This window comes from Lagenorhynchus albirostris, chromosome 6, assembly GCF_949774975.1.
Source record: "Lagenorhynchus albirostris chromosome 6, mLagAlb1.1, whole genome shotgun sequence".
Lineage (NCBI taxonomy): Eukaryota > Metazoa > Chordata > Mammalia > Artiodactyla > Delphinidae > Lagenorhynchus > Lagenorhynchus albirostris.
The window spans coordinates 108235874-108245872 of NC_083100.1; the positions used below are offsets into that span (position 1 = coordinate 108235874).

The 9999-nt window shown below is 42.4% G+C and overlaps 1 pseudogene; it reads left to right on the forward strand.

The window, feature by feature from the left end:
- Positions 1 to 1623: 1623 nt before the first annotated feature.
- Positions 1624 to 1976, forward strand: LOC132521877 (ATP synthase membrane subunit K, mitochondrial-like; annotated as a pseudogene).
- The last annotated feature ends 8023 nt before the right edge of the window (positions 1977 to 9999 follow it).

Sequence of the window (9999 nt, forward strand, 5' to 3'; positions counted from 1 at the left end):
TCTGTATTTCTGTTTTTGTGCCAGTACCATATTGTCTTGATTATTGTAGCTTTGTAGTATAGTCTGAAGTCCGGGAGTCTGATTCCTCCAGCTCCATTTTTCTTTCTCAAGATTGCTTTAGCTATTCGGGGTCTTTTGTGTCTCCATACAAATTTTAAGATTTTTTGTTCTGGTTCTGTAAAAAATGCATTGGTAATTTGATAAGGGTTGCATTGAATCTGTAGATTGCTTTGGGTAGTATAGTCATTTTCACAGTATTGATTCTTCCAAACCAAGAGTATGGTATATCTCTCCATCTGTTTGTGTCATCTTTGATTTCTTTCATCATTGTCTTACAGTTAGTTTTCTACATATGGGTCTTTGACCTCTTTAGGTAGGTTTATTCCTAAGTATTTTATTCTTTTTGTTGCAATGGTAAATGGGATTGTTTCCTTAGCTTTTCTTTCTGATCTTTCATTGTTAGTGTATAGGAATGCAAGAGATTTCTGATTTCTGTGCATTAATTTTGTATCCTGCAACTTTACCAAATTCATTGATTAGCTCTAGTAGTTTTCTGGTGGCATCTTTAGGATTCTCTGTGTATAGTATCATGTCATCTGCAAACAGTGACAGTTTTACTTCTTCTTTTCTGATTTGTATTCCTTTTATTTCTTTTTCTTCTGATTGCCCTGGCTAGGACTCCCAAAACTATGTTGAATAATAGTGGCGAGAGTGGACATCCTTGTCTTGTTCCTGATCTTCGAGGAAATGTTTTCTGTTTTTCACCATTGAGAATAATGTTTGCTGTGGGTTTGTCGTATATGGTCCTTATTACGTGGATGGCCAAGAAACACATGAAAAGCTGCTCAACATGACTAATTATTAGAGAAATGCAAATCAAAACTACAATGAAGTATCACCTTACACTGGTTACAATGGGCATCATCAGAAAATCTACAAACAACAAATGCTGGAGAGGGTGTGGAGAAAGGGGAACCCTCTTGCACTGTTGGTGGGAATGTAAATTGATACAGCCACTATGGAGAACAGTATGGAGGGTCCTTAGAAAACTAAAAACGGAATTACCATATGACCCAGCAATCTCACTACTGGGCATATACCCAGAGAAAACCATAATTCAAAAAGACACATGCACTCCAATGTTCACTGTAGCACTATTTACAATAGTCAGATCATGGAAGCAACCTAAATGCCCATCGACAGATGAATGGATAAAGAAGATGTGGTACATATATACAATGGAATATTACTCAGCCATAAAAAGAAACGAAATTTGGTCATTTGTAGAGACGTGGATGGACCTAGAGACTGTCATACAGAGTGAAGTAAGTCAGAGATAGAAAAACATATATCATATATTAACGCATATATGGAATCTAGAAAAATTGTACAGAAGAACTAGTTGGCAAGGCAGAAATAGAAACACAGATTCAGAGAACAAATGTATGGACACCAAGGGGGGAAAGTGGGGGTGGAGTGGTGGAATGAAATGGGTGATTGGGATTGACATATATACGCTAATATGTACAAAATAGATAACTAATAAGAACCTGCTGTATAAAAAAATAAAATAAAATAAAATTCAAAAAAAAAAAAGAAAAACAGGCAGCTTCTTCTGGTGGGGCTAAGGTGAAGGTGTATAAGTTGAAGGACACCACCTGCGAAGTCTGTGCATTTTGGAAGATTGAAATCATGGCAGGTCCAGAAACTGATGCCCAGTTCCAATTCACTGGTATCAAAAAATATTTCAACACTTACACTCTCTCACAGGGAGAATGAATTGTGTACTGGACACATACGAACGTATTGCTTTGATAGTCTTATACTTTAAGTTAAGGTCTAAAAGAACTCCAGCTGTGAAAGCAACATAAATTGTTTCTAAACTGTACCTCATCTGTTATGCTCCCATGCTTGAAGAAGCTAATGTCAACTCATCATGTGATACTCAATTTGTACAATAAATTATGAACCTGGAAAAAAAATAAAAGAGTTAGCTGCTCAGTTAGTAAAAGCGGAAAACAGCTAACTTTTTTCCAGACCACACTCTTCCAGTGGATATCTATACCCAGATACAGAGCAGCAGCCCTGCTTACAAGCTACGAGCAGCTGGCCTCCAGCGGACCTCCAGAAATGGTCCACAGATGAGGAGCTCTTTCCTCCTGCTCTTGAAGATTAGAGGTTTATGAGTTGATTTGTGGCTGTAGACCCTTCCCTGAGCTCTTAACTTGCATACTTAAAGCTGAGTCTTCATACACCAAGAGTAATAGCAAGGACAATCTCTCATTTACCCTCCACCTGGGACACTGGTCAGCCATGTGTACATACCTCACTATCTGTCATGTTCCCCAAAGCTCTGTGGTTAAGAAACTGAGCTGTAGGGCTTCCCTGGTGGTGTAGTGGTTGAGAGTTCGCCTTCCGATACAGGGGACATGGGTTTGTGCCCAGTCCGGGAAGATCCCACATGCCGCAGAGCGGCTAGGCCCATGAGCCATGGCCACTGAGCCTGCGCGTCTGGAGCCTGTGCTCCGCAATGGGAGAGGCCACAACAGTGACAGGCCTGTGTATCGCAAAAAAAAAAAAAAAAAAAAAAAGAAACTGAGCTGTAGACAGAATCTTGTTCTATCACTTCCTGTCACTATGATATTGAGCAAGTTACTTAAACCTCTCTGTGCCTCCATTTCTTCACCTGTTAAGTGTGAATAATAATAGACATCTATTTCATGAGTTGTTACAAGGATTAAATGAGATCTGCATTGAAGTTGCTTGTAATAGCATCTGGAATGTTGTAAGCCCTCAATAAATATTAGCTAATATTATCACTTCTATAGCTATTCCCATGGGCAAGACTGCTGCGAACCCAGCCTACTCACTCCCAGTTATGACAGAAAGTAGAACAAAAACTTTTCTAGTTCTTTTTAATTCTAACTCTACTTTCTCTTTTTCACCTCCAGTCTATTAACTTTATCTCTAGCCGGACCATAATTTTCCTTACCCCTCTTTTCCTTTTGCTGTGGTTGCCTCACTTACTGTTAATAGCCACGCCCTACAATCTCTATCATTAATATCAATACCTGTACCACCACCAACACCGGGACCACCTCCACCAGCAACACCAGCACCAGGACCACCTCCACCACCTCTACCTCCACCAATACCACCACCACCACCTCAGCATCTCCAGCTCTCCCTCGAGCCTCCAAAACACCAACACCTCCATCACCACCTCCGCCATCATCATCACCACCACTATCAGCTCCGTGAAAACCATTTATTGCACTAAAAAAATAAGTTACATGTTCAGCTTATTTTGTTTTTATTTTTGAAGGCAGTATTATATTGTACTTTTGAAGCCACTTCAAAACCTTTTTGAAGCAAAGTAGGATATAAACATATAGATATATAACTAGTCATGATTTCATGAAAAGACAGAGGCAATATGTGCCACCTAAATTGTACTATAAATCTAAATGATAATAACTTAGCAAATAATGCCATACATGACTAGAAATTAAAAGGCATAGACTTATCTTGTTATTGTTCTTGTTTTTGTTAATGATGTGATATGTGCATAATCCCATGCAGGTTTCCCAAATTCTGGGAGACTCCATTTCTTCTTCTGTAAAATAGGGATGACGATCCTGGCAACAGCATACTTTTATGGATTGTTTTTAGATGATGTGCATGAAAGTATATTGTCACAAACATAGCCTGTGTGCAAATGTCAAGCGGTACTCATTTAAGCAAATGTCCTAAAGGGCCTTCACTCTAAACCACATGTGACAGAATGAGCCTTACTTTATCCAGGTTTTTGCTAAAGTGTGTTCTTAAGTGAGCTGAGGGCAAGTTGGTTTTCATAGAAAGTGTGGAGCTAGAGGGACCCTCAGGATCACAGGTTCCTTGCCTGTACCTGCTCCTGCTGAGACTGAGGCCTGAATTGCCTTCCTTCTCCAAGGAGTGAGAGAGGAGCCTCCAGACAAGCGGTCAAGGATTTATCACTGTTCAGTACACACAGATCTGCCTCTCAGTCCCATGGCATGAAGTTTGTCACATCCAGCCTCTTCTCTTGCATAAATGCTATAGCCAATTAGAGATTTGATGTTCAAATCTGCCTCTAACAGTTGAACAAAATATCCATCGAGAAATAAAGTGCTCCAGATATATTAACTGTTCCCAACCCCCATTGCCCTAAATAGTAGACATAAGTAATAAAAACTATTTCAAACAGCAATTCCTGTTTCACCCCACTTGGAAAAAAATGAGATATATTTCCGCATGATCCACCCATAATGCTTGCCATAATGCTTGCCCATAATGCTTTCCCAGGAGTCCCTGGGAAATCTTGCTGAGCCCCTCACCACCCTCCATCTAGCTCCACGTCATTCTTCAGGTACGTTCAACCCAAGCCTTACGCCAGACATCACATAAAACAAAAATGGCAGCATATTCACAACCTTAGCTGTGAACTGCTGATCTCTTTCCCATTCTCCATTCTTGTTATTCATCCCTGAAGCTACTGTCCTCACTATTAATTCATTCACTATCTTCAGCCTTTGTCCTTCAAACTTGACCCTTGGCATTTTCTTCTTGGGTTCTACCTAACCACCCCCATCTCCTGCCCTCCCCTCCCACAAAGCCAGCCAAGCACTGACTCCCTTCTCTAAGCTACCTTGGTCCACCTGAGGCAGCCCCTCAGGTTCAACCCAGCTCCAAACCCTATCCACTGTCACCAATATCTTCCAGGTGGCATCTCAGCAGAGTTCACTTGAGTCACTTCACATTTCCCTACCCACTGCCACTCTTTAATTCTTGAAACTTCTTGAATAGGGAACATATTTCCTATCTGGAGAAGCTTGGTCCTAATTACCCTCTAAGAAGGCCAGAAAATGGAGCCACTGGTGTGCCCAGAAGGAAGGTCAGGCTGCACAGACACACAGCATTGTTCATTTCTTTAGCTACTTAAAGTGACTTCCTACTACATCCCCACTGAAGGTTCTTTCACAATGGAAATGAACTTGCTTTTTCTTTTCTTGGTAATATGGTAGTAGTAAATGTGGACTTCATGGAAGATTAAGTTCTATAGGAAATGTGTAGGTAGAGCAGGAAATAGTAAGAGAAGAAATACGTGTGATGGATCAAATCTCTTCATTAACAGGGGTGCCAGGCTTTGGCACTATCTACTTGGTTTGGGTCTGTGGGGCTTGAGTAGGGAGGACCCAGCTAAGATAACAGGAGGTGCTGGGGGCACAGTGGTTGAGCCAGATCCCAGCTACAGGGACCACAGGGATGAATAGCATCAAAAGCAAGAAGCAAAGTCAGTCTCAGAGACTAAACTTTGGGACTTAGAATTGAGAAATTAAGCTCTAGTGAAATCTAATTTGTCAAGCCGATGGGAGAGTAGGTTAGGATGGGATGGGGCTGATGGGGACGTCCACAGCAAATGCCTAAAACAGCAGTAGACGTGTTAGTCCTGCCTTCATGGACTAATGGGGGTCTGATGGAAGGGTCCACCTGGCTTATTATAGGCTTTTTAATTTATTCATGTATTTAGACCTTCCTCCAGAGAGTTTTCAAGAAGGTTCAATCTTGTATGGAAAACACCACCACAGAACATTGTAGAATTGATTTTATCTTCCCAGTCTCATCTCATTAATTCTGATAAATTCAGGGGAAAGATCAGTCTGCATTAGAGCCTGGTCTAAATTAAAGAAAAAAATTTAAAGAAACACCATTTGGTAGTGAGTTCTTCAACACTGCTTGAAGTCACAAGCTATGTGAATATTGAATAGGATGTGAAAACAGCAACTTAGGCACTAGGTTAGAGTGGTGAAGGGAAGGGGTGTTGTAATAATTGACTCAAGGTTTTCCCCTTCATATTCCGAGATCCTAGATTCTAAGTGCGCATAAAAGCACACAAATATTTATGTCTGTGAATACCTAGAAGATTAATTAGGCTAGTTCTGTACAGCCCATGACTAAAAGTAAGGAAACAATTTTGGCTCTACCCAGGAAGTATTCTCTGTTGGATCTCTCCAAATAAAGAGGATCACTGTGCAAGACAGCAAGCTTCCCACCCTGGAGTATCCAAGATAAGATGGAGAGGCAGTTGAAGGGGATATTGTAGAGGGAGTTAAATGGGAGTAGTCACACGTAATGACCCTAGACTCCATGGTTCTGGAAAATAACATAAATAACTACTACTCTGTTCGAAGAACTAGAAAGCAGCAGGCTTATAACCCTTGTAAACTTGATTACACTATTAATTTGTTTGGTTAATTCTTTATGTAGTTGGAGCTCATCCTTGGCCAAAATTACCATTACTTCAGCATTAGTGGCATTTTAATTTAGGAGGATTTTATCACATCACCAAATAATCTAATTGTAATTCAATTTGCAGCTAGTACTTACCCCACCAAAAAAAAAAAAAATAGTAGAGGAGGAAGATTTCTACTTTCTGATACACATGACCTGGATCTAAAAAAAAAGGTGTTATTCAGGGAAGATTTGTATATTTTATAAAGGACCAAAATGAGCCTAGTAATTACAGAAATGTCGATTAAATTGTCTGTGGTGTGGACATGGCCTCCACCACACTCACTTTCAGTCCAGAGAGCAGAACTGATTACCTGGCTGACTATTTTTCAGCATCCTCTGCCGCTAATGCTGATTGCAACGGGATCAATATTTACTCAACAGCAAATGTGTGTTATATTAGGAAACAGAAAAAATAACCCAGAACAAACATTCAACTCAGTTCAAAGAGCTGTGAAATCCTCTCCTTGAGGTTATTATATTTCTCTGCAAGCAAAGGCAGAAATAACCCGCTCCTACCTGGGTTGCGGGTGCTCTTGGGGCTCTGGAAACACAATGCACGGCAGCAGTGGCAGGGCTGCAGGCCCACACAATGGTCGTGGATTAGTGTCTCCTCAGCACCTCAAGACAATAGACACAGAAAGAAGCCTTGTCCCTCAGACTGCCATCTGTGGGTCTGAATATTCACCATGTGCAGGGCCAGCTCCCTCCAGCTCAGCCCTGGCTCTCCGTTTTATTTGTCCCATGAGCTCCATGTGCCCAGATAGAAGCCACCAGGGGCAGTGTGTTTATTTCATTTTCGGCCAGATTAGAGTCTCCAAGAGAGAGGTTAGTTGTTTCTGCAAAGCCCATGAAAGTCAGGATGAGAAACGGCTCCTGTAGGTGGCCGGCCAGTGTGCCTCCTTCTTCCTTTCGCATTGAGAGCAGCCTGGGCTGGGACCTCCTTTTCTCCCTGAAGTCTTTGCCTTTCTCTGCACCTGACCCAGGTAGCACACTTCTCCACCTGGCTCTCTCCTACACTTCCTTGAAGACTCAGCAAGCCTTCCCTGCCTCCCCAGTGCTCCCACCCCTTCCTGTGTCCCCAACATACCCAGGCTTCCTCCTGGTACAATTTGGAGCCTGTGGGCAGAATCTGACCCTGCCCATCTCTCTCCCCACTAGACTGGAGCTCCTTAAGGATGATGACAGTGTCTTGTTATCTCTGCTTCCAGTACCTCGCCCATAGTAGGTACTCATCAAATATGTTCTGAAAAGACAAACCAGATGCTTGGAATTGACCAACAGTTGGCAGTTTTAGATGTAAATATTTCTCTAAGAGAAAGAAGCCTCATTTATGCCTTCCTGGAACCCACTAGGGTGCTTAACTTTCCAAAGAAAGGGTTTGATGAGATGCATGCCCCTGAGGTCCCTTCTGGAAGACAGTGTGGTTTCTAAGATACATCCCCACCACCACCATCACTGCCCTGGGAAGCAGGGCACCATGTTAGCAACCCTAATGCACGTGAGTGACACAGCCTGCAGAACCCCACCTGGGCTCCTTCATTTGCCCTGTAGCCAGGCCTAATGCAGATTCCACATCCCTTCCATCGACCCAGTGCTTCTCACCCAGCCAGCTCTGTCACAGCCTCTAGACATTCTCCTCCATCTCCACCCAAGGAACTGGGTTACTGAGACCCTTTTAGGAGTGATCTAGTCAAGTGTCCACAAGGTTTCCAATCTTCTGAAATGCCTTCTCCGTAATAACCAATAAAGGACCCCCGTTAACCTTATATGGTTCTCCCACCTCTTCAGCCTTAAGAGTCCTGCTCAGTTGTCAAGGTTAATGCTACTTTGCTGAAGACTTGAGTATTAAGGAGAGACGCTGCAGTCCTCTTTCTAGTTTCTTTCCCGTGCCCTTCCAGAAAGAATCTTTAGTGCGGTCTCTCTCTTCTCTTGGCCCTCTCATGCCTCCATGCTGAGGGGGTATGTTTCCAATTGTACATCTTTTCTCCCCTTTTCTTTTGCCAGTTCCAGAATCACAAAATCCAGGCTCCTGGTCTGTGAAGGAAACACTAAAAATCCCTTAAAATTCAGAAAACAATTGGGCTGCTCAAGCTGGCTACTCTTTGACTTTTGCACACAGAACAAGATAGCCCTTATCACCCTAACTTTTGCTGTTCTGGAAGAAACTCAGGGGCTAACACTGCCACCACCTAACAGCCCAAAAAGCATTTTCCTAAATAAAATAGGAGCTTCCCTTTGCCAAGGACACCTTTCCACAGCGCACTCCCCCTCTACTCTCCAGCCTTGAATATAGAAATGGCTCCCAATTATTTAAATAGCAAACGTTACTTTTATGTTTGTTGATATAGCTCTACCTGTGGCTTTGTTTCGTGGGACCCAGGGAAGGAGAAATCCACAGCCTCCACCAAGAAAAACTTTCACAGTGCCATCTGCTCAATGTGGAGGAAACCTCAGTCAGAGAGCTTGAAAAGGAGATCCGAGAGATCATCTCCTCCACCCTCCTGCCCCCTGAGCTCATGCCCCTCTGCCACAGTACCCAACAGACTTCCCTCCCATTCCAAAGTCTCCCCCAAGGCTTCCTTGATTTAACGTCCTCAAATCACCTTTGCTAAAGTCTCCTCTTGCTGAACTCAAGCTCACTTCCTCTCTGTCCCACAGGAAGGATGACCAGTCAGCAACCTCCTTCAATGACTGTTTCTTCATTATAAGATCAGGGAACAGCTAGTTGGATGGTATAAACACAAATTCCACCTTCTGGGAGCTCAGACTGAGAAAAGAGGAAAAGCACTCCTGTCTGGGGGAACTCCAATTCCAATGGAAGGCATGCAGGGTAACAGGGCATGTGCAAGTGAAAAGAGACCCAGTAGAAATTGAGGCTGCATTTATTGGCTGTCCATTCATTAGTGTGTTCAGCTCTTGCAAGAGAAGCTTGGGTAGTAATGTGGATAGGAACAGCTAACACTTTCCTAGCCTTATGACATGGCAGACACTGTTCTCTCTTCCCAACGAATTGCCCTTGAGATAATTAGCTTTAACTACATTTTACCGATGGAGAAACTGAGGCACCATAAAAGTGATGATTTGCATATGGTTAGTTGACTTTAGCTACCTATCTAGCCTTGCCACCTAGATATGAGATCCTAGAAGAGAGGAGCCTTGTCGGTAGGCAGTGCTTGCTACCCCTAGAGACTAGAACCAAGGGAATTGACATATCCAGCAGGCTATGAAGGGCATAACTGTTAATAAGTCTCTCTAACCAGATTCTCTCTCCAAAAGCAAATGGTCTCTCCTAGCCAGATTCAAGCAAGTATTGAGCATTTGGTACCACATGCACTTTGAAAAGTCACATCAAACATTCTTTATATTGAAGGCAAGTCTAAATGCAGAAGTAAATAAAAAATAAGCTATCACTCCTTCAAATATTAAGTAAACAAGAAGCAAGATAAATCCCCATTGCCCTTCTAACAGCTCTGTATTTGGCCCCAGAATACCTGGAAATAGCCAAATACATAACACTGTCAACAGTATACATAACCCTGATTACACAATTTATCAGGATACACTGTAGTCACTTATTTGTCCATCTCTCTGTCCCAATGGACTACGAGCTCAAAGGGAGAGTTTGGATCCCCAATGCCTGGAGTAATCATTGCTAAATATTTTTTGAATGAGTGGATGAACAAACTA